Below are 26,391 nucleotides of genomic sequence, written 5' to 3'. Positions count from 1 at the left end.
TTGAGCGCTGTGTCTTGGATGTGCTCACTTTGATGGATGTTTCTTGGATTGTCTCACTTTGATGGATGTTTATTGGATGTTCTCATTTAAATGGATGTTTTCTTGGGTGTTTTCACTTTGATGGATGTTTCTTGGATGTTCTCACTTTGATGGATGTTTCTTGGAAGTTCTCACTTTGATGGATGTTTCTTGGATGTTCTCACTTTGATGGATGTTTCTTGGATGTTCTCACTTTGATGGATGTTTCTTGGATGGTTATGAGTAACACATGACACATGACACATGACACATGACACGTTACACGTGACATATGACACATGACACAACACATGACACGTGACACGTGATACATGACACATGACACAACACATGAGACATGACCCATGAGACATGACACATGACACGACACATGACACATGACACATGACGAATGACACATGATACATGACACATGACATAAGAATGACGTAATCAACTAGGACAAATGGATTTTCTGAGAAATTGATTACATAATCGGTAGAACCCTATCAGGAGGTCGTGACGGTGGTCCATATATGGGCATAGAATGACGTAATCGACTAGGACAGTTGGATATCTGAAAAATTGATTACATAATCGGTAGAACCCTATCAGGAGGTCATGACGGGAGTCCATATATGGGCATTGAATGACGTAATTGACTAGGATAGTTGGATTATTTCAGTAGTGTTTTGTCGTGGTTTACCTTTTCCCAGTTACATTCTCTTGATTTTCAAAGTTCATTTTGGATTTCTTTCATTGAAATGCAAGAGTTGGAATATTTCAGTAGTGTTTGGTTGTGGTTTACCTTGTCAAAGTTACATTTTCTTAATTTTTCAAAGTTCATTTTGAATTTCTATCGTTGAAATGCAAGAGTTGGAATATTTTATAGTGTTTTGTTGTGGTTTACCTTGTCAGGGTTACGTTCTCTGGATTTTTAAAAGTTCATTTTGAATTTCTTCCATTGAAATGCAAGTGTTGGAATTTGTCAGTGGTGGTGTATCATTGTATATCATCTTAGAGCTAGATTCCTTTTATTTTTCATTGTGAATTTTGATTTTATATAGTTTATAATAAAGTTCATGGCCATTTCAATAGAGTTTGTTTATGGTCTACCTTCTCAAATTTCACTTTTATGATTTTTTCAAAGCTCATTTCGGTTTTCTTTCATTGAAAGGCAAGAGTTGGAATATTTCAGTAGTGTTTTGTCGTGGTTTACCTTGTCACAGTTACAATCGCTTGATTTTAGTTCATTTTGGATTTCTTTAGTTGAAATGCAAGAGTTAGAATATTTCAGTCGTTTTTTTTTGTACCTTACATTGTCATGGCTATAGTCTAGTGAATTCTATAATTTCTTTTTGAATTTATTTTATTGAAATGAAAGTGGGTTTAGTTCAGTAGGGTTTTGTGGTAGTTTACCATATCACCGTTACATTTCCTTGATTTTTCAAAGTTCATTTTCGATTTCTTTCATTGAAATGCAAGAGTTGGAATATTTCAGTAGTGTTTTGTCATGGTTTACCTTGTCACAGCTATATTCTCTTAATTTTTCAAAGTTCATTTTGAATTTCTATCATTGAAATGCAAGAGTTTGAATATTTCAGTAGTATTTTGTTGTGGTTTACCTTTTCACAGTTACATTCTCTTGATTTTTCAAAGTTCATGTCGGTTTTCTTTCATTCAAATGCAAGAGTTGAAACATTTCAGTAGTGTTTTGTTGTGCTTTACCTTGTCACAGTTACTTTCGCTTGATTTTTCAATGCTCATTTTGGATTTCTTTAGTTGAAATGCAAGAGTTGGAATATTTCAGAAGCGTTTTGTCGTGGTTTACCTTGTCACAGTTATATTCTCTTGATTTTTCAAGGTTCATTTTGAATTTCTTTCATTGAAATGAAAGAGTGGGATTCTTTCAGTAGTGTTTTGTCGTGGTTTACCATGTCACAGCTACATTCCCTTGATTTTTCAAAGTTCATATTGGATTTCTTTCATTGAAATGCAAGAGTTGGAATATTTCAGTAGTGTTATGTCGTGGTTTACCTTGTCACACCTACATTCTCATGATTTTTCAAAGTTCATTTTGGATTTCTTTCATTGAAATGCAAGAGTTGGAATATTTAAGTAGTGTTTGGTCGTGGTTTACCTTGTCACAGTTACATTTCTCTTGATTTTTCAAAGTTCATTTTCGATTTCTTTCATTGAAATGCAAGAGTTGGAATATTTCCGTAGTGTTTTGTCATGGTTTACCTTGTCACAGTTACATTCTCTTAATTTTTAAAGTTCATTTTGAATTTCTATCGTTGAAATGCAAGAGCTGGAATATTTCAGTAGTGTTTTGTCATGGTTTACCTTATCACAGTTACATTCTCTCGATTTTTCAAAGTTCATTTTGAATTTCTTTCGTTGAAATGCAAGAGATGGAATATTTCAGTAGTGTTTGGTTGTGGTTTACCTTGTCAGAGTTACATTTTCTTGATTTTTCAAAGTTCATTTTGAATTTATTTTATGGAAATACAAGAGTTGGATTATTTCAATAGTGTTTTGTTGTGGTTTACCGTGTCAGAGTTACATTTTCTTGATTTTTCAAAGTTCATTTTGGATTTCTTCCGTTGAAATGCAAGAATTTGAATATTTCAGTAGTGTTTTGTCGTAGTTTACCTTGTCACAGTTACATTTGCTTGATTTTTCAAAGTTCATTTCGGTTTTCTTTCATTGAAATGCAAGAGTTGGAATATTTCAGTAGTGTTTTGTCGTGGTTTACCTTGTCACAGTTACATTCACTTGATTTTTCAAAGTTCATTTTGGATTTCTTTCGTTGAAATGCAAGAGTTGGAATATTTCAGTAGCGTTTGGTTGTGGTTTACCTTGTCACAGTTACATGTTCTTGATTTTTCAAAGTTCATTTTGAATTTCTTTCATTGAAATGCAAGAGTGGGAATATTTCAGTAGCGTTTCGTCGTGGTTTACCTTGTCACAGTTACATTCTCTTGATTTTTCAAAGTTCATTTTGAATTTCTTTCATTGAAATGCAAGAGTGGGATTATTTCAGTAGTGTTTTGTCGTGGTTACCGTGGTTCATTTTCGATTTCCTTCGTTGAAATGCAAGAGTTGGAATATTTCAGTAGTGTTTTGTCATAGTTTACTTTGTCACAGTTACATTCTATTTATTTTTCAAAGTTCATTTTGAATTTCTATCGTTGAAATGCAAGATTTGGAATATTTCAGTAGTGTTTTGTCATGGCTTTCCTTGTCACAGTTACATTCGCTTGATTTTTCAAAGTTCATTTTGGATTTCTTTAGTTGAAATGCAGGAGTTGGAATATTTCAAAAGCGTTTTGTCATGGTTTACCTTGTTACAGTTATATTCTCTTGATTTTTCAAAGTTTATTTTGAATTTCTTTCGTTGAAATGCAAGAGTTGGAATATTTCAGTTGTGTTTTGTCATGGTTTACCTTGTCACAGTTACATTCTCTTGATTTTTCAAAGTTCATTTTTAATTTCTTTCATTGAAATGCAAGAGTTGGAATATTTCGGTAGTGTTTTTTCGTGGTTTACCTTGTCAAAGTTACATTCTCTTAATTTTTCAAAGTTTATTTTGAATTTCTTTCGTTGAAATGTAAGAGTTGGAATATTTCAGTAGTGTTTTGTCATGGTTTACCTTGTCACAGATACATTCTCTTGATTTTTCAAAGTTCATTTTGAATTTCTTTCATTGAAATGCAAGAGTTGGAATATGTCAGTAGTGTTTTGTCGTGGTTTACCTTGTCACAGTTACATTCTCTTAATTTTTCAAAGTTCATTTTGAATTTCTATCGTTGAAATGCAAGAGTTGGAATATTTCAGTAGTGTTTTGTTGTGGTTTACCTTGTCACAGTTACATTCTCTTGATTTTTCAAAGTTCATTTTGAATTTCTTTCATTGAAATGCAATAGTTGGAATATTTCAGTAGTGTTTTGTCGTGGTTTACATTGTCACAGTTACATTTGCTTGATTTTTCAAAGTTCATTTTGGATTTCCTTAGTTGAAATGCAATAGTTGGAATATTTCAGAAGCGTTTTGTCGTGGTTTACCTTGTCACAGTTATATTCTCTTGATTTTTCAAAGTTCATTTGAATTTCTTTCATTGAAATGAAAGAGTGGGATTATTTCAGTAGTGTTTTGTCGTGGTTTACTTTGTCACACTTACATTCTCATGATTTTTCAAAGTTCATTTAGGATTTCTTTCATTGAAATGCAAGAGTTGGAACATTTCAGTAGTGTTTTGTCGTGGTTTACCTTGTCATACTTACATTCACAGTTACATTCTCTTGATTTTTCAATGTTCATTGTGGATTTCTTTCGTTGAAATATGTTTTGTTGTGCTTTACCTTGACACAGTTACATTTTCTTTATTTTTGTTAGGTTAGGTTAGGTTAGCCTACGTACGCGCGCGTACGTAGGCTAACCTAACCTAACCTAACCAAACTTGATCTAGCCTAACCTAACCTAACAAAAGCGAATGTAACTGTGACAAGGTAAACCACGACAAAACACTACTGAAATATTCCAACTTTTGCATTTCAATGAAAGAAAACCGAAATGAACTTTGAAAAATCAAGAAAATGTAACTGTGACAAGGTAAACCACAACAAAACACTACTGAAATATTCCAACTCTTGCATTTCAATGGAAGAAATTCAAAATGAACTTTAAAAAATCAAGAGAATGTAACTGTGACAAAGTAAACTACAACAAAACACTACTGAAATATTCCAACTCTTGCATTTCAACGATAGAAATTAAAAATAAACTTTGAAAAATCAGTAGAATGTAACCGTGACAAGGTAAACCACAACAAAACACTACTGAAATATTCCAACTCCTACATTTCAACTGAACAAATTCAAAATAAACTTTCAAAAATCAAGAAAATTTTACTGTGACCTGGTTAACCACGACAAAACACTGCTGAAATATTCCAACTCTTGCATTTCAACGAAGGAAATCCAAAATGAACTTTGAAAAATTAAGAAAATGTAACTGTGACAAGGTAAACCACGACAAAACACTACTGAAATATTCCAACTCTTGCATTTCAACTAGACAAATCCAAAATGAACTTTGAAAATCAAGCGAATGTAACTGCGACAAGGTAAACCACGACAAAACACTACTGAAATATCTCAACTCTTGCATTTCAACGAAGGAAATCGAAAATGAACTTTGAAAAATCAAGGGAATGTAACTGTGACATGGTAAACCACGACAAAACACTACTGAAATAATCCCACTCTTGCAACTCAATACTCGGGGTCTATGTTCATCGATTGATCAGTTGAAACAGTTAGTTTTTGATGGGCGACCCGAAGTTATCTGATTTTGTGAGACTTTCCTTAATTCTAGTAATGAAAAGCTTTTAGATGTACCCGGTTACAAAATGGAGCGACTAACTCGCAGAAGGATGGCAAAGGGTGGTCTAGTAATTTATGTTTCTGATGTTCTTCCCTATACTGTTCGAAGCGATCTGTCAAGGAATGATGAAGGGGTTTTTGAATCTCAGTTTATTAAAATCAAATTACAAAATAACGTTCTGATAATTGGTAATGTTTATAGACCTCTGAGTGGATCCGTCCCTTCTTTTCTTCAGGTTCTTGCTGAGGTCTTGGATTTAATAGGCAGACGTTCATGCGAACGTGTAATAATGGGAGACTTATGCTTAAATCAAGTTTATATGGCGTCCTCTACTACGGTGGAGATGTCTCAGATATGTTCGCTTGGGGGGGGGGGGGGGGTTCTGTCAGCAACCTGTATTCCGACACGTGTAACTGATACGTCAGCGGCTTTAATTGATAGCATTTTTTCGTCTCTTAATTTGGTTCAGAATTCTGTTGTAGTGAGTGATATTTCAAACCATTTTCCAATACCTTCCAGTTTTAACCTTGAAAAAACGTTGATTAGGGACAATCCAGCATCTGCTTCAGCTTCTTTTAGGTTTGGTCTGAATGAATTGATCCGCCTTAGATCCCATTTAGCTGAAAAGACATGGAATAATTTTGGCGAGGACAATGATTTTCGTTCAAAGTTTGATTCCTTTTATGAGTCAGTGAAAAGTCTATTTTTGACGTTTATGCTCTTTCCCCCTCTACTTCAAGGTCAAAATGATCGATTCCTCTTAACCCATGGATGATCCTTGGCCTTCTAAATAGTCGGAGAAGAAAAATAATCTTTGGAAAGCTTTTAAGTCAGCAAAGCCATCTTTTAATGCTGCACGTCTTCAGCAATTCAAACTCTACAGGAAGGTTTTTAATTCTCTATGCTGGAAGGCCAAATTCCTTTATTATTCCAAAAAATTCTCGGATTGTGGTAAGGATATTCAAAAAACTTGGCAAGTGACCAATTGCATCCTCAAACGTTCTTCTCCGACTCCTTCTATCCCTCCAAGTCTTGTAGTTGGGGATGTGGTTGTTGAGGGTGTTCCATCTGTTCAAGAAGCATTTGCATCATATTTTGCCAATATTGGGAAGACTACTACTTCTTCAATCAGGTCTTCACGGTCACTACCAGATTACAAATCTTATCTTGGTCCGCCTTGTCTCAAACCAATGGTGTTATATCCTGCTTCTGATCTTGAAGTAGCCAGGATTGTAAATAGCTTCAATGGTTCCTCGTCGTTTGGCCCTGACTGCATCCCAACTATGGTAATTAAGTTCATTCTTCCTTCAATTTATCTCCATTGACGAAGCTTATAAATCTTTCTTTTGAAAATGGGATTTTCCCCAGTTCTCTTAAGCGAGCTAGAGTAATTGTTTTATATAAAGGCGGACCAAGAAATGATCCAGCCAATTATCGACCTGTATCTTTGCTGTCTGTTTTTAGCAGAATTTTTGAAAAGACCATGCTTTCCCGTCTACTTGCTTTTCTAGAGGCTAAAAGGTTTTTTCATAATTTTCTATTTGGGTTCCAAGCTAAACTTTCTACGGAGCATGCATGTATAACTCTTTTAAATTTTTCCACACCGCGCATGAATGTGGTTTGATTCCTGCAGCTATATTCCTGGATATCCGTAAGGCTTTTGATCCTTTAACTCATGAGATTCTGCTGTATAAGCTATCAAACAATGGTGTAAGAGGACAGGCTCATGCTTGGTTTGATTCCTATTCGTCAGGTAGAACTATCTCCATAGATTCCTTTAGCCGCTTTTCTTCTGAAGTTGAGTTTGGTGTTCCTCAAGGCTCTGTTCATGGACCGTTTCTGTTTTTGATTTATGTTAATGACCTTATAGTTGCGGTTAAGAAACAAAAACATACAGTTTTCTGTCGCCTATGTGACCCTGAATCTTTCAATGCTAAAAAATTTAATCGTTTCGCAGGATGTGGACACTCCCGTTGCTTTCGCTGATGACAGTACCATTGATACTGTAGTAGGAACTGAGTCTGAGATGCTTCCCTAATTAGTTTACATTTTTGAGAGAGTTGTTCTTTGGTTCGATACAAATTGCCTTGCTTTAAATGTTGCTAAGTCAAGTTTTTTAATTTTTTCCAGTATTTCTCTGGCGTGCTCTGAGTTAACTAATATCCAGCTTTCAAAGGGATCTCTCAGTAGACCTGAGGTCGGTATATCTATGATAGCGATGGTCTATGATATCTTACCAAAAGATTTTTACTTTCGTCAAGATCAAAATTATCTAAGTCCTTTAAAAAATGTTTAAAGTGCTCTGGCAGTTCCATTCCTTTTTATAAAAAGGATTTCATCACTAAACAAAAATCATCTGTATGTTGATGATTCGAAATATTTTCATTAGATAGTATTTCTAGCCCTTCCATTTTGTTCTGGATGGTTGTTATCAAATTTCTTTCCGTATCTGGATTTCGTGACAAATAGTCTGGTAAAATGTTTGTAAGGCCCTTTATATATATTGGGGTACATGAATATACTTTCAGACGTATTATCCACCGTGTCAGCCGGGCTGAAGTATTTTGTATTGTATATGGTTATATTAGTTATTTTCTGTCTACTCATAAAATGAATTTTTTTCCAAGTCAAAATTGACGAAAATATTCAGCAAGGGCTATAACTGCTACCCACTGCCTCTCCCCTGTTGACTACCTCTTTTTTTCTTTTGACAGTGACCTACTGGCGTATTGAACTATTGATTCCACTCCTTCAGAATTTATATTTAATAATACGGCTCCTATACCGTACCCCGAAGCATCTGTTAGCAAACAGAAATCTTGTGACAAATCTGGTAGTTTAAGTATTGGTGCCAGTAATAATTGCCTTTTTCTTTCATTTAGCGCTTGTTTTGCGTCCGCTGGACATTCGAATTTACGTGATTTTTTTCAAAAGGTTTGTCAAAGGCTGCGCTATTGTTGCATAATTTTTGATATATCGTCTGAAATAGCTTAACAAACCACAAACTGATCTGCAGCTTTTTTGATCTTTAGGAGGCTGTAAATTTTCTATGACTGTAAATTTTTCTGGATTTGGTGAAATTGTACCTTGGTTTATCATGTGTCCAAGAAAGAATGATTTTGGTACTTCAATTTTTAACTACTCTGGTTTCAATTTTAATTATGATTTTTCAACCCTCTTTAGTATTTTTTTAAGTCCGACCAAGTGGTCTTCCAAGTTTTCATTAAACAAAATTACATCATCTAAATAAGCCAAGGTATCTGTTTTTCTTTCTGGTTCGTTATCTTTTAACACCAAATTCATTAGTCGACTAAAACAATTTGGACTAAATGATAAGCCAAAAGGCATACGTCCAAATGTGAACGTTCTTCCATCGTCTAAGATTACTGTAGCTTTATGCTTTGTTTCTGCATCTAAAGCGATTTGCCAATATCCTGCTATTAAGTCAAAACTAGTGTAATATTTTGTACTTCCTAGAGAATCTAAAATCGTATCAATTCTTGGTAACTTCATCACGTCCTTAACCGTGACGGCATTTAGTGCTCTAAAGTCTATATATAATCTCCAGGTGTTATCTTTTTTCCTGACTATTACTAGTGGAAAACACGAACCGCTAACACTTTAATTAATAATTCTCTAATCCTCCATTTCTTTTATTTTATTTTTTGGCTATAACTTCAGATGATAATGTGTTTTATGCTGTGATTTTTTGATTGGAGAGCCCCCTGTTGATATCTGGTGGGTGATTAAGGGAATAAATCCGTAATCCGCTTTGTGTATTGCAAAAGTCCATTTAAAATCCCAAAGAATATTTTCCACCCTAGTTCTTACGTTTTCCGGTAAATTTTTTAAATCAAATTATTGCAAAGATTCCATTTCCGTCAGTCCATACTGTTCTTGACGTTGTAATTTTGATGAAGATAATTCTTCGTGACTAGTGAAGTGTACGCTTAATTCTGGACTTTCTATAGATTTTATTTCCAAGTTTGAAATCTTTTCAACTCATCCAATTTCTATCTGCCTCAGCTTTATTTTATTATTACTTAGATTTGATAGTTTTAAGTATGTTATACCAATTTCAATTTTATAACTTGATTTTCCACGAAAATCATTGGGTATTCTTCTATGGTGTATCCTCTTATCAGGGCATCCATTGTTTTAACCTTTTCTTCTTTTGAATTTAATGTCGCTAGAACTTTAGCGGTCGTTCCCCCTTCTATTGTGATTTTTCCGCTTATTTTTAGGTTATAATTCAAATCATCACTTTTGTTATCGGTTGTTACGCAAATTTGCATATTATTTTCATTTGCCTGGTTTATGGTTATTATATCAGATATGGGTTCCCATACGATCCCATATTTTCTGATAGCACCTATTCCTAGAATACAAGGAAATGGTAGCTGCTTGCATATTATTACTGTTACTGTTATTTCTTTATCTCCTGTACTACATTTTAATGGACATTCTCCGAAGATTGTCAGCCTGTGCCCTGTCTCTGATGTCAGGGTATTCTGGCATCTGCTTACGCAATTTCTGACACTAGGAGGAAACCTCTTAGAAACTTCCTCTCGAATTAATGATTTAGATGCACCTTTATCTAGTAAACACGGTAAATTTTGAAAACACTCGATTTTAAAACAACGCAAAATCGGTAGACTATTATTATTTGCTTTTGTATCGCAACATTCTAAACTATATAGGGGTCTTGGTAAGGAAACAGCTCTGTCGACCCTTACAGGCTGGTTTCTCCGTTTAAATGCCCACTGTTTGGCCAAAAGTTTCTGGGGTTATCCCAGTGTTCTTCAGCGTTGCTACTTTAATCCTAGGTATAGCTAACCGTTTGCCTTCTGGGCCTAAATTCAGTAATAGTATTAGGTGTTTGCCAAGTTTTATTTGGTCTCTGCCTTCCTAAATTTCTGCCCCCCCTGCGTTCTGAACTGGTTGTTTGTCTTGTACGTCTGGCCTTCTTTGCGTATTCTATGCCAGCAATCTGCTGAATAGTGGTTTGGTTTGCTACAATAATAGCAATAAAATTTTCTCTTAAATTGTTTGTTTGCTTCCCGATTACTTCTAAATATTTTTGATTCGTCATTGGTCATTCCGAAGCTATTAATTTCTGATGGGAGAGGGTGGCCATTTTTCCTATAATTTTTATTTGCTGATATCTCAAGGTTATGGAAGCTGTCAGCTATTTTCTTAGAGGGCGACCCTCGACCTCCGTCGTGCCTTTTTGGTTCACGATTTGGCTCCTCAAAATTCACCCGTTTCGGTCCCCTTTCATATTTTATACTTTCTTGTGCTTCTGTGTTATTTATTGACATCTGATCAAACTGTTTCATAACTTCGTCAATTTTTACCTCTATTTCGACTAGTATTATAGCCTGCTCTAATTTTTCAGGTTTCCACGATAATATTAGTCTAAATAACTTCTTTGGTAACCCTTGGGTAAAAGTATGTAGTTGTACTTTCTGTACTGTTTCGTCATTTCCTCCTTTCTCTAATTGTAAACACACGGATCTACAAATTTTGTCTGCATATTCCCTGATACTATTTGAGGTATTGAATGTCACTACCTCTGTTCTTAGCCTCTCAGAGATGCTTGTCTCTATGAATCTTGTTTTAAAAGATTCAATTAGAGTACTGATGTCCTTGGGCTCTTTTTCCTTAATTGCCTCAAAATGTTTAAGGGCGCTTTCCTTTAACCTGGCTGCAACGCATTGCTCTTTGACCTTATCCTCAAACACTTCAGTTAGTTCGTCGAAACTTTTTAATTTTTCGATAAACTCATCTACGTCTGAATTTCCCGTGTATTCTGGTATAAATTTTGCAGTTTCAAGTACTGTTCATAGGGAAGTCATTTTTTCCTCTGGTAAAGCCATTTATTTCAATCTACTTTTTTATCTAGCCCTCTCGACCCAGTTTTTCCAACTTCCACCAGTTGTTGTAAAGTGTATTTTATGGTATTTGAGTGTTACAGTTATAGATGCCTTAATTCTCCCTTTCCAAGAGAGATAAACTACGGCCATAAGATATTTAAACTATGTTAACATGTCTCAGGCTATGGCCAAGCTAATGAGGCGGATCAACTGGGTATGTTCGAGGGGCTAAAGGTAGATTTTAGAGAGGTTGTCTAAAATTCAATACTTTTATCCAATTAACATATAATAATTCCATATATAGATATTCTACAGGAACTGACTGTACCAAGTAGATCACAAGTCTCAGGAAACTACAATAATATATAATAATAAACTAAGACACTTAAAATAACAGGACGAGGCTTCAAAGTATTTTTAAAAGCAACGGACCAGAGGTCAGACCGGCTTAAAGTTAGTATCAGTCTAAATTCTGCCCAGCCCATAAAATGTATCTTTTATACATTTTATCAACCACACCTTCCTTTAACCCACCGGCGCAAGACCTAAGAAATGGTAATTTCTCCATTTGCCGTTAAGCAAAAACTTGTCAGAATATATTCCGTATCTTCACAAAAAATGGTATTTCTAAACATCTTATTTGCGTCTTAATATATTTTTACTAAATTAATAATTAAATAAATCAGAGAGCTTTACCACAATTCTCCTAAAAATAAATGAGCTGTCGGTAAATGTTCGTTTTTCTGTATATGAAGTATCATCTCGATGTAAAATGAAGAGCTGAGGCCGAAAATGAAAGCAAATTTTATGTAGGCCTACTATGTACCAGAAAAACATTTCACAGTCATCAATATCTGATTTTACCCTTCTCATCGTTGTGACCTCTTTTTCACCATACTATTAGAAGGCAAATGACATAAAATGATGAGCTGAGCCCCAAAATCAAATTAACCTAATGTAATGTCTACCAAAAAAACCCGTTTCATGTTCATCAATGTGCACTTTTATCGATAGGAATAGACTGGATCTGCTCCAGTACAGAACCTCGAAAATGTGGTTCCAATACTCCGATATGGTATCCGTACTCCAAAATTTCTTAAGAGCCGAACGATCTGGATCAAGTGATCTCCACTTAAAATCCACCTCTGACATGCTAACTTATCTGGCGGCATCTGGGCACAACAATAACACAAAACCCTGCTAGCTTTACATCCAGAGAATGGCCAAGCTCCAAGAAACCCTTCCTGCCGTTTATCAAGCCTTCCAGAGTGGTCTACACGAGATCAGACGTTCTGATAGATTCTGGGCTGGGCTCTCCACGGATATTGTCATTGAGGAAGAGCTCATGCGTTGTCTCAAAGTGGCTGGTGGCCTTACAGATGGAAGTGGTATGACAGAGGTTCAAGGGTCTTTATCGGTTCTTTCTCGACGAGTCTGCTCTGCACTAAATATTCTGATGTAGGGTATGTCACAGGCTTTTCTATGGAACTAGTGAACAACATGAGGAAACGTCCGAGCCGAGGCAGCTAAGAGATTGTAAAGACACCCAGATCGTTATCGATTTTCTAGAAAAAGGATCACCGTTTAATGGGTTCTTCAACTAAGAAACATCACCAACGGTCTGGCAGCCTACAAATCTGCCAACGTTGATTCTTCTAGAGATTTAGACCTAAAAGTCATTGACTCCATGTCTGGAAAGCTGGTCACTGATTTTGTGTTTTGACGAAAACAACAGGCAGCTCAAATTACTACAAAGCAGAATCCAGGTAGAGATTGCAAAAGACTAGACCCCACTCTCCTTTTTCAGAGGTTCATCACGCTAACAAAGAGGATCAATCTCACGGAATCTGAGTACTTTCAACACGAACTGTGTTTCTACCGGCATCACTTGCTGACAGTTCTTGCATGCTCCGGTCTCTAAACAAGCCAAAGTTTTCCAAGGCTATAGCAATCTTGCCAATGCTAGCAATCTTGAGGAGCGCTCTACTCCCCTTCCCAAAGGCATTCGATATATCATCAATGATGGCGCTCTTCTGCACATAACTCCATGATCCAACAATGAACGATACTCCGAAATCCTTGACCATTATGCTACATACGCGACCCAAAAGTATCTATCTGCCACTATTGCGTTCGATGCCTACGATGGCGGAGCTACCATAAAGGATATGGCCCAGTCGAAGAGAAGTCGTATAAGCGGCCGTGAGATCTTTTTCACATCAGATATGCAGCTGACGGTAAAAAAGGATGAGTTCTTGTCCTGAAAGAAAAACAAGGCCAGGATCATCTGCGCAGAGGCTTTTTATCTCCGATCAAAAAGCTTCGTCATAGTCCAGGCACCAAGTTATGCAGATGTCCCAATTGTGTAAGCTGTTGTTGATTCTTGCTGGTATTATGACACTGCCGTCATTAGAGATGATACTGGTCTTTTCGTTCTATTGTGTTATCATGGTGACCTATCAAGCAAGAAACTATTCTTTGCACCTGAGCCAAAGTCGAACAAAGCTCTCCGAATGTGGGATATTCACAAATTGAAAGAGAAGCTGGGCCAAGAGACATGCCATCTGATTCTTTTTGCTCACACCATCCTAGGTTGTGGCTTTACTTCACGTATTCAAATGGTGGGAAAGGCCTTGCTCTGAAGAAGCTAATGACAGATGCCAGTTTTCGTACATAACCTGCAGTTATCATGCTGAAGTCAGTTTCGAATGAGGAAGTAAGGGCTGCCGGAGAAGATGTTCTGCTCATGGTATGTGGCTCATCAAAAGTGGAAATTTGAATGAACTCAGCAGGAAAGTTGCTAAAAAGAAGGTGACTACTGGTAGCATGATCAGCCAACCAGAACAGTTATCACCAACTTCTGATGCGGCTAGATTCCACATTTACAGGGCTTTCTACCAAGTTCAGGTATGGAGTGGAGTCTCTGATTCTGAATTTAAAGCAGAGGAATGGGGTTGGAAAAATAAAGATGACTTCTTTTATCCATTGACTACTGACGTCCTACCAGGCCCTCGTCAGCTTCCGAAAACCATGAAGAGCTCCTGTCAACTGGAATGTAGCTCAACGAGATGTAGCTGCTTTAGAATCGGCTTAGCTTGCACTGCAGCTTGTAAAACGTGCAAAGGAAGAGCCTGTTCTAAGTCTTCAAGAATCAAAAGCTATTACTATGAGGAGAACGTTGAAGCTTAAATATCTGAATTAAAAGAATAAGTTTTGAATACTGACTCAATTTTACATGTAGAGATAATAAGGGGAATTGTCTGGGGAAAATTCTACCGAGTTTGAATTGTCTGGATCATCTTTCTGTAGGTGGGATTCCACTGATGAAATCCTCCATGGGGAGTTTTCCATGGGATAAGTTCTCCAGAGGGAATTCTCTGCGAGAGCAGCTGTATACTAGGGGGCTGGAGAGTATGTGAGGGAAAGCTTTTCCACAGAGGAGAATATTTCCATCATCATTTTGAAAAACAATCAGAAATTGAAGTCTTTTTCAAATGAAACTGCGCTAAGAAAAAGTTTTCACCCTGAATCATCTGTAAGGAATTTTTCAGGGAGAACTTTCAACTAGAATGGAATTGTCTGGTAAGAATTTTCCTAGCGGAGAAGGGCATGGAGGGGAAGCCATAATTCCCGGTGTTACTTAAAAACATTCTAAATAATGTTTTGTTCTGCAGTTTTATTTAAATTATATCCAGTTTTCTCTCTCTTTATTCTTCTAATTACAAATCTGCACAATGATTCGCGTTATTCTTTAGTTTTAAGTCATTAGGTGTCAAGTCAGCAATTTTATTTCAATTGAGAAATTCGGGCGCGAATTCAATTCCTCCTTGCTGTTCATGCATCAAAGAGTCATCCATTTTATAGGATTTGTTTTCTCTCTGTTGCTTCTCTTCTAACTACAGATTTCACTTACGATCCAATGGGATCATCCCAGTCGCGTATATTCTGACTGCAGATGTTTTTGCGAATTATTTTCATTTGGTGTTGTCGTGATACTTGTTGTCGCATGTCTTTTAGCCACTGATCTGGTTGCGCTTCATTTTCGTGCATCATTATCTCAGAAATTTTCCCATGTATTTTTCCTTAGCTACTTGAATTTATTTCAAATCATGTATAATCTTGTACGACGTCATAAATGCCAAAAAGCTTGTTTCCCAGCTTTTTCCCATTCGTTATATTTTTGCTTTAATTGAGATAATATATATTCCAATAACATCCAGGACTCCTTTCATCATCGTCTCCTTTTCATCTTCACTCCTTCCACGTCTCCTTTCCATCCCAATGTCTCCTTTTCATCTTCACTTATTCCTAGCCTTAGCGAGTTAGTCTTTTTAACAATAATTTTCAAACCTATTCTAGCACCCTGAAATCGCAAAACCTCTAAAGGTTCATTGATTTGCCCACACTTTCATCTTAAAACTTTCAAGAAAGAAGACTAATTGTGATTTTATGCACTCCGGAAAGGGAAATTAAAATTGGAAAACGTTTGAAAACGTTTGGAAACGTTTCTTCTAAAAATATGACCCATTAATTATTGATTAGACAAGAGCAAGAGCTGGCATTGGCTGGAAACATAAAGAACACCACTGGAATTGCCTTGGCCGAAAACCCTTTAAAGGAAACATGCAGTCCCTTGGCTTGAAGAACAAGCAACGTCATTTTTTTCCATGGGAAGCATCTTCTTTTCTTTTTTTCCTTCTCTGCAGCTAGCAGGGCACTAGAACATCATAGAGGGCTGTTTAAGGATTCGTTTTAAAGAAAATCCTTACACCTACGTGCTTCGGTAATTAAAAATATTTCAAATAAATTAATTTTTGACAAAAAAACTGCGTTTTCTTATACAGGACGACGAATGACGTCATAGTCGTAAGTTATAACAATACGACGTAAAAATAAAACCTATTTTACGATGCTAGTTATAATGACGTTCGCGCCGTCAGTATATAACGATGTCGCACCATAGAAAATAGAAAAAAGGAAAAAGAAAAAGTAAAGAAAATTTTTTGGACTATAAGTCAGATGCATTTAGTTGTTGCTATAGGATATTAGTTATTTTATTATAGAATCATTCAACTGAAATAATACTATATAAATATAGCTTCAGTCCAAAATCTCTCAATTATTGTATAAAATGCAAAAATATTATAGTGTTGTAGCAACAATTCTATGTTTTTATTTGAAACTAGAAAAGAACTGAAAATTTAAAATAATTTTTGTTTCATTTTAGTGTTTAAACGTTAGATTACATTCTTTTAAACGTTTTACGTTATTATATTTCGATTTAGAAACTACTATAAAAAATTAGAAACTACGTCTTATTTGCTACTGTTTAGCATATGAAAAATAACATTGGACTAAATATTTAATGAAAAAAATTATGAAATATTGAATTTTTTTTACAAAAACGTTGCACCAGGCAATATCTGGCGACCATTTGGATGTGGTTGAATATCTTCTTGAAAAAGTAGCGAATTTTAATTTTGTATATGGTAGTAACGAGCCAACTTTACACTAGGCCGTGAGACAGGGAAACCCTGAGGCCTGCACTTATCTCAAAAGATGCAAGCATAAATGTCCAAAATTTAAATCACATGAAAGTCACTTTTGGTCTTGTTTCTTGGAAGTTTCAGGATGAAAGTGTGGACAAAATCAATGAATCTTTACAGGTTTTGCGAGTTCAGGGTGCTAGAATAGGTTTGAATATTAATGTTAAGAAGACTAACTCGCTAAGGCTAGGAATAAGTGAATATCAAAAGCACCCGTTGGATAACGACTAGATCTATTCAATGGAAAGCTTCACTTATCTTGGTAGTATTATTAGTAAGGACGGTGGGTGCCGTGAAGATTTTAAAAGGTGAATAGCTGTCCCCTCCTCAACGCCTCGCTCTTTACGCTAAAGTTTCTATTGTTTTAAAAAATAAAGTTGTGAGTCAAATTTAAGCGTAAAGAGTGATGTGTTGAGGAGGGGAGAGCCCCTTTCATATACGGAATAATTTCTGTTCGTTTTAAGTCTTAATATAAGTAGAGGAGGGGGTGTTACTCCGAACAGCACCACGTGGTTGATGGTTTTCTCAGTGAGAATGAAAAAACAGGAATTTTATCACTTGGAAAAACATGAATTTTATCACATTTATGTTTGTTTTCATGGATGGATATTTGTGTTGGTCGATTTATTTGATGTTTTTCTGGTCTTTCTCAGTGAGAATGAAAAAACAGGAATTTTCTCACTTGAAAAACCATGAATTTTGTCACATTTATGGTTGTTTTCATGGATGTCAACAGCAATTCATGTCTGTTTTATGTTCTTTGTCAGTGATAATGAAAAAACAGTATTTTTCTCACTTGGAAAAACAGGAACTTTGTCACTTGGAAAACCATAAACCACGTGGTCCTGTCACGAGTAGCACCTGTGCTGTCGACCTCAATTCACCTATCGTGAATCAATAATTCCCCTTAGAAACAACAAATTAATTTCCCCTTTCTTGACAGATCAATCAATCAATGACATCATCTGTCAGACTTTAAAAATTTTCGCATAGAAACATTTCTCCAGGAATAGATCCAAGTCATTAATGTCTTTGCCTCGGGAACAATTCTACTGGTCGAACTCCAAAGGGGGAATTAAGAAACAAACATGGCTTCATTGTTGTTTGGCTAGCCTGGCCTGAGAACTTGATTTACATAATCGCTAGGGAAATTATTGATTCACGAAGGGGGGAATTATGAAACATTAAGGCTTCTTTAATCTTAGGTCTGTGGGATAAACGTTCATTAGGTCAGAGAGAAAAATTAATATACTATTTTTAAATAGGGCTTCACGAAGGGGAATTAAGAAACATTAAGGCTTCTTTAATCTTAGGTCTGAGGGATAAACGTTCTTTAGGTCAGAGAGAAAAATTAATATTCTATTTTTAAATAGGGCTTCATTGATCTATAGTGTCATGAATTATAAATGACATCACTTGTTATCTTGGAATTATGCGGGAGTCTAAAGAGATAGAAATTCTGTTTTTAAATACGGCTTCACGGAGCTTTAAGTCGGAGAGATAAATTGATATTCTAACGAAACCATAATAGTTTAGCTAGGAAAATTTATGAGATGAAGAGATTAACGTAGGAAAGGGTTTCCTAGAAATTTGAAATGCGTTAGCGCAGAGATGCCAAACAAAAGGAACATGATGAAATTACTTTTTAGGGATTATTTGGGCGAAACGGTTTTAGACAGCTTATGGAATTATTTCGGCGAAACCGTTAGAGACGTTGATTTAAAAGATGATTTTGAGTGTGGTCGTTATAATACACAAGTTCCATTGAACAGTGTTGTGAGGTCCCCTACCACAACCCCAAAGAGCCCCAATCGCCCTACCCCGATCCAAAGGGTTCCAATCCCCATACCCCAATCCAGAAGGACCCCCCGGTCCCCAAAGGTTCCCAGGGCTCCCACCCGGCCCCCAGACCCTCAAAGGCCCACCCCGGGCCCCCCAAAGGCACATCGAGCTCCCAAAAGACTACCAGGGTCCCAAAGGCCTTCACCCGGTCACCAAATGTCCCCCAGGCTCTCAACCGGCCTCCAGGACCCCCAAAGGCCCTCCACCGGCCCCCAAAGGTCCCCCAGGCTCCCAAAGGGCCCCCACCCCCCCCCTCCCTCTCCCTCTCCTCCCCACTCCTCACCGTCACCCCTCCCCCTCCCCCAACCCCCTCCCCTCCTCCCCTCCCCTTCCCTCCTCCTCCCCTCCCCCTCCTCCCCCCTCCCCCTACCCATTTTTTTAATATTTTTTGTGCATTGAGACACAGAAGGGACACCCTCCCCCAAGGGTCCCCCAAACACCCTCCCTGGGCCCCCCAAAGAGTCCCCTCTCCATTTTTTTTAATACTTTTTTATGGCGTTATTATATCTTTTCTGAACAAGTTCATTTCATAATGTCATTCCTAAACCCATTTTCCAACCTCAAAGAGTCCCCTCCCCAATTTGTAAATACTTTCTTGAATTTTTTAACATGGTATTTTTTAACTTTTTACGTTCCGTCCTTTCTCAAAGAGTCAAATTTAAACTTCTATTCCAAATATTTTCCCGGAACAAGAAAAGTCCCAAGACATAAAAAATTTAAAGTTCACTTCTAAATTTTTACGTAGAAGATAGGAAAAGTTATACTATGATTGTGATTATTTTCTATGAAGATAAAAAATTTCACTTTAATTCTAAATTTTCTTAAATTCAGTTCTGACCATTCTCAAAGAGATGAAAAAATTTAAAGTTCTGTTCCAAATATTTCCCCGGAAGAAGAAAAGTTAAACTTAGATTCTGAATTTTATCAATTAAAATTAAATAAGTTATTGATAAATACTATTTTCACAAAATAATAGAAAATTTTCAAATTCAATTCAGATTTTTCTCAAAGAGATGAAAAAATTTTAAATATTGTTCCAAATTTTTCTTAGAAGATAGAAAAGATCAAGTTCTAATCTGAACTTTACCCAAGAACACAATTCAATTCTAATTTCTCCATATTTTCCCGGAACAAGAAAAGTCCCAAGACATAAAAAATTTAAAGTTCACTTCTAAATTTTTCCGTAGAAGATAGGAAAAGTTATACTATGATTGTGATTATTTTCTATGAAGATAAAAAATTTCACTTTAATTCTAAATTTTCTTAAATTCAGTTCTGACCATTCTCAAAGAGATGAAAAAATTTAAAGTTCTGTTCCAAATATTTTCCCGGAAGAAGAAAAGTTCAACTTCGATTCTGAATTTTCTCAATGAAAATGAAATAAGTTATTGATCAATTCTATTTTCCCAAAATAATATAAAATTTTCCACTTCAATTCAGATTTTTATCAAAGAGATGAAAAAATTTAAAATATTGTTCCAAATTTTTCTTAGAAGATAGAAAAGATCAAGTTCTAATCTGAATTTTACCTAAGAACACAATTCAATTCTAATTTCTCCAGAGAAAATAAAAAGCTTCCACTTCAGTTTTAAGTTTACCAAGACATAAAAAATTTAATGTTCAGTTCTAAATTTTTCCTTAGAAGATAGGAATAGTTATACTTTGGTTGTGATTATTTTCTATGAAGATAAAAGGTTTCACTTTAATTCTAAATTTTCTTAAATTCAGTTCCGACCTTTCTCAAAGAGATGAAAAAATTTAAAGTTCTGTTCAATATATTTTCTCGGAAGAAGAAAAGTTCCACTTCGATTCTGAATTTTCTCATTGAAAATGAAATATGTTATTGATCAATTCTATTTCTCCAAAATAATATAAAAATTTTCACTTCAATTCAGATTTTTCTCAAACAGATGAAAGAATTTAAAATACTGTTCTAAATTTTTCATAGAAGATAGAAAAGTTCAAGTTCTCTTCTGAATTTTACCAAAGAACATAATTCAATTCTAATTTCTCCAGAGAAAATAAAAAGCTTCCACTTCAGTTTTAAGTTCACCAAGACATGAAAAATTTAAAGTTCACTTCTAAATTTTTCCGTAGAAGATAGGAAAAGTTATACTATGATAGTGATTATTTTCCATGATGATAAAAAGTTTCACTTTAATTCTAAATTTTCTTAAATTCAATTCCGACCTTTCTCAAAGAGATGAAAAAATTTAAAGTTCTGTTCCAAATATTTTCCCGGAAGAAGAAAAGTTCAAATTCGATTCTGAATTTTCAAGTTCTCTTCTGAATTTTACCAAAGAACACAATTCAATTCTAATTTCTCCAGAGAAAATAAAGAGCTGCCACTTCAGTTTTAAGTTCACCATGACATAAAAAATTTAAAGTTCAGTTCTAAATTTCTACATAGAAGATAGGAATAGTTATACTATGATTGTGATTATTTTCTATGAAGATTAAAAGTTTCACTTCAATTTTAAATTTTCTCAAAGAAGTGAAGAAAAGTTCAACTTCGAATCTGAATTTTCTCAATGAAAATGAAATAAGTTATTGATCATTTCTATTTTCCCAAAATAATAATATAAAAATTTTCCACTTCAGTTCAGATTTTTCTCAAACAGATGAAAAAATTCAAAATACTGTTCCAAATTTTTCATAGAAGATAGAAAAGTTCTTGTTCTCTTCTGAATTTTATCAAAGAACATAATTCATTTCTAATTTCTCCAGAGAAAATAAAAAGTTTCAATATCACTTTTAAGTTTACCAAGAAATAAAAATTTAAAGTTCAATTCTAAATTTTTACATAGAAGATAGGAAAAGTTATACTATGATAGTGATTATTTTCCATGAAGATAAAAAGTTTCACTTTAATTCTAAATTTTCTTAAATTCAATTCCGACCTTTCTCAAAGAGATGAAAAAAATTAAAGTTCTGTTCCAAATATTTTCCCGGAAGAAGAAAAGTTCAACTTCGATTCTGAATTTTCTCAATGAAAATGAAAAAGTTATTGATCAAATCTTTTTTCTCAAAAATAATATAAAAATTTCCACTTCAGTTCAAATTTTTTTCTCAAAGAGATGAAGAAATTTAAAGTTTTGTTTCCAATTTTTCATAGAAGATAGGAAAAGTTATACTTTGAACGTGAATATTCGAGCTCTATTATGAATTTTACCAAAGAACACAATTCAATTCTAATTTCCACAATAAAATATTTAAAGTTCAATTCTAAATTTTTCGGTGGAAGATAGAAAAAGTAATACCATACGTGTGAATATTTTCCCGGAAGATAAAAAGTTCTAGTTCAATTTAAAATTTTCTCAACGAAGTGAAGAAGAATTCAAGTTCTCTTCTGAATTTTACCAAAGAACACAATTCATTTCTAAATTCACCAGAGAAAATAAAAATATTCCACTTCAGTTCCTTATTTCACAAAGACATAAAGAAATTTAAAGTTCAATTCTAAATTTTTCGGTGGAAGATAGAAAAAGTAATACCATACATGTGAATATTTTCATGGAAGATAAAAAGTTCTAGTTCAATTTAAAATTTTCTCAACGAAGTGAAGGAAAGTTCAAGTTCTCTTCTGAATTTTCTCAATGAAAAGAAATTAGTCATTGATCATTTCTATTTTTCCAAATAATATAAAAATTTTCCACTTCAGTTCAGATCTGGCTCGAAGAGATGAAAAATTTTAAATACTATTCCAAATTTTTCAACGAAGTGAAGAAAAGTTCAAGTTCTCTTCTGAATTTTCTCAATGAAAAAGAAATTAGTCATTGATCATTTCTATTTTTCCAAATAATATAAAAATTTTCCACTTCAGTTCAGATCTGGCTCGAAGAGATGAAAAATTTAAAATACTATTCCAAATTTTTCAACGAAGTGAAGAAAAGTTCAAGTTCTCTTCGGAATTTTACCAAAGAACACACTTCAATTCTAATTTCTCCAGAGAAAATAAAAATCTTCCACTTCAGTTCTTTATTTCACAGACAAAAAGAAATTTAAAGTTCAATTCTAATTTTTCGGTGGAAGATAGAAAAAGTAATAGCATACTTGTGAATATTTTCATGGAAGATAAAAAGGTCTAGTTCAATTTAAAATTTTGTCAACGAAGTGAAGTAAAGTTCAAGTTCTCTTCTGAACTTTACCAAAGAACACACTTCAATTCTAATTTCTCCAGAGAAAACAAAAATCTTCCACTTCAATTCTTTATTTCACAAAGACATAAAGAAATTTAAAGTTCAATTCTAAATTTTTCGGTTGGAGATAGAAAAATTAATATCTTACTTGTGATTATTTTCACGGAAGATAAAAAGATCTAGTTCAATTTTAAATTTTCTCAATGAAGTGAAGAAAAGTTCATGTTCTTTACTGAATTTTACCAAAGAACACAATTCAATTCTAATTTCTACAGAGAAAATAAAAATCTCCCACTTAAGTTCTTTATTTCACAAATACATAATGAAATTTAAAGTTCAATTCTAAATTTTTCGGTGGAATATAGAAAAAGTAATACCATACTTGCGAATATTGTCCCGGAAGATAAAAAGTTCTAGTTCAACTTAAAATTTTCTCAACAAAGTGAAGAAAAGTTCAAGTTCTCTTCTGAATTTTACTAAAGAGCACAATTCATTTCTAATTTCACCAGAGAAAATAAAAATCTTCCACTTCAGTTCTTTATTTCACAGAAGACATAAAGAAATTTAAAGTTCAATTCTAAATTTTTCGGTGGAAGATAGAAAAAGTAATATCATACTTGTGAATATTTTCACGGAAGATAAAAAGTTCTAGTTCAATTTAAAATTTTCTCAACGAAGTGAAGAAAAGTTCAAGTTCTCTTCTGAACATTACCAAAGAACACACTTCAATTCTAATTTCTCTAGAAAAAATAAAAATCTTCCACTTCAGTTTTAAGTTCCCCAATGAAATAAAGAAATTTAAAGTTCTATTCTAAATTTTTAGATGGAAGATAGAAAAAGTAATAGCATGACAGTGATTGTTTTCCATGAAGATCAAAAGTTTCACTTTATTTATAATTTTTCTTAAATTCAGTTCTGATTTTTCTCAAAGAGATGAAAAATTTAAAGTTCATTTCTAAATTTTTTTCTAGAAGATAGGAAAAGTTATACTACGATTGTGATTATTTTTCAGTGAAGATAAAAAGTTTCAATTTAATTCTAATTTTCTTAAGTTCACTTTCAGATTTTTTGCAAAGAGATGAAAAATTTAAAGTTCTCTTCCAAATTTTTCATAGAAGATAGAAAAAGTTATACATTGATTTTAATACTCGACATGAATATAAGGACCATCACTTTAATTCTGAGTTTTCTCGAAGAAGTGCAAAATGTTCAAGTTCTCTTCTGAATTTTCTTAGAGAAGAGAAAAAAGTTAGCTCAATTCTGAATTTTACCAATGAAAATGAAAAAAGCTTCCACTTCAGTTCTTAATTCCTCAAAGACATAGAAAATTCAAAGTTCTCTTCTGAATTTTACCAAAGAACATAATTCAATTCTAATTTCTCCAGAGAAAATAAAAAGCTTCCACATCAGTTTTAGGTTCACCAAGACATAAAAAATTTAAAGTTCAGTTCTAAATTTTTCCATAGAAGATAAGAAAAGTTATACTATGATTTTGATTATTTTCATGAAGATAAAAAGTTTCACTTTAAGTCTAAATTTTCTTAAATTCAATTCCGACCTTTCTCAAAGAGATGAAAAAATTTAAATTTCTGTTTCCAAATATTTTTCTGAAAGAAGAAAAGTTCAATTTTAATTTTGAATTTTCTCAATGAAAATGAAATAAGTTATTGATCAATTCTATTTTCCTAAATAATATAAAATTTTCCACTTTAATTCAGATTTTTCTCAAAGAGATGAAAAAATTTAAAACATTGTTCCAAATTTTTCATGGAAGATAGGAAAAGTTATACTTTGATTGTGAATATTCTTCATGAAGATATGGAGCTCCACTTTAATTCTGAGTTTTCTCGAAGTAGTGCAAAATGTACAAGTTCTCTTCTGAATTTTCTTAGAGAAGAGAAAAAAAAGTTAGCTCAATACTGAAAATTACCATTGAAAATGAAAAAGCTTCCATTTCAGTTCCTAATTTCTCAAAGACATAAAAAATTTAAAGTTCAATTCTAAATTTTTCCACAGAAGATAGGAATGGCTATACTATGAGTGTGACTATTTACCATGAAGATAAAAAGTTTCACTTTATTTTTAATTTTTCTTAAATTCAGTTCATTCATCTAACCACCAAAAACAATAGGTTAGGTTAGGTATATATAAATATTAATAAATAATTAGAAACATTTCTCCATGTTTAAGTTAGGTTAGGTTAGGTAAACTTATCACGAGCGCTCATGATAAGCTAACCTAACCTAACTTAAACATGGTAAAGATTAAATTAGGTTAGGTTAGGTTAGATTAAGTTAGGTTAGACTAAGTTAGGTTAGGCTAGGTTAGCCTAACCTAACTTAGTATAACCTAACCTAATCTAACCTTTTTGTTTTCTCTGGAGAAATTAGAATTGTAGCGTGTTCTTTGGTAAAATTCAGAAGAGAACTTGAATTTTTCTTCACTTTGTTGAAAAATTTGGAATAGTATTTTAAATTTTTCATCTCTTCGAGCCAGATCTGAACTGAAGTGGAAAATTTTTATATTATTTGAAAAATAGAAATGATCAATGACTAATTTCTTTTTCATTGAGAAAATTCAGAAGAGAACTTGAACTTTTTTCACTTCGTTGAAAAATTTGGAACAGTATTTTAAATTTTTCATCTCTTCGAGACAGATCTGAACTGAAGTGAAAAATTTTTATATTATTTGGAAAAATAGAAATGATCAATGACTAATTTCTTTTTCATTGAGAAAATTCAGAAGAGAACTTGAACTTTCCTTCACTTCGTTGAGAAAATTTTAAATTGAACTAGAACTTTTTATCTTCCATGAAAATATTCACATGTATGGTATTACTTTTTCTATCTTCCACCGAAAAATTTAGAATTGAACTTTAAATTTCTTTATGTCTTTGTGAAATAAGGAACTGAAGTGGAATATTTTTATTTTCTCTGGTGAAATTAGAAATGAATTGTGTTCTTTGGTAAAATTCAGAAGAGAACTTGAATTCTTCTTCACTTCGTTGAGAAAATTTTAAATTGAACTAGAACTTTTATTCTTCCGGGAAAATATTCACAAGTATGGTATTACTTTTTCTATCTTCCAACCGAAAAATTAGAATTGAACTTTAAATTTATTTGTGTCTTTGTGAAATAATGAACTGAAGTGGAAGATTTTAGTTTTCTCTGGAGAAATTAGAATTGAATTGTGTTCTTTGGTAAAATTCCGATGAGAACTTGAACTTTTCTTCACTTCGTTGAAAAATTTGGAATAGTATTTTAAATTTTTCATCTCTTCGAGCCAGATCTGAACTGAAGTGGAAAATTTTTATATTATTTGGAAAAATAGAAATGATCAATGACTAATTTCTTTTTCATTGAGAAAATTCAGAAGAGAACTTGAACTTTTTTCACTTCGTTGAAAAATTTGGAACAGTATTTTAAATTTTTCATCTCTTCGAGCCAGATCTGAACTGAAGTGAAAAATTTTTATATTATTTGGAAAAATAGAAATGATCAATGACTAATTTCTTTTTCATTGAGAAAATTCAGAAGAGAACTTGAACTTTCCTTCACTTCGTTGAGAAAATTTTAAATTGAA

This window comes from Artemia sp. Qi Xiang Cuo, chromosome 2 (assembly GCF_049724085.1).
Source record: "Artemia sp. Qi Xiang Cuo chromosome 2, ASM4972408v1, whole genome shotgun sequence".
Lineage (NCBI taxonomy): Eukaryota > Metazoa > Arthropoda > Branchiopoda > Anostraca > Artemiidae > Artemia > Artemia sp. Qi Xiang Cuo.
This window is presented reverse-complemented; position numbering follows the sequence as displayed.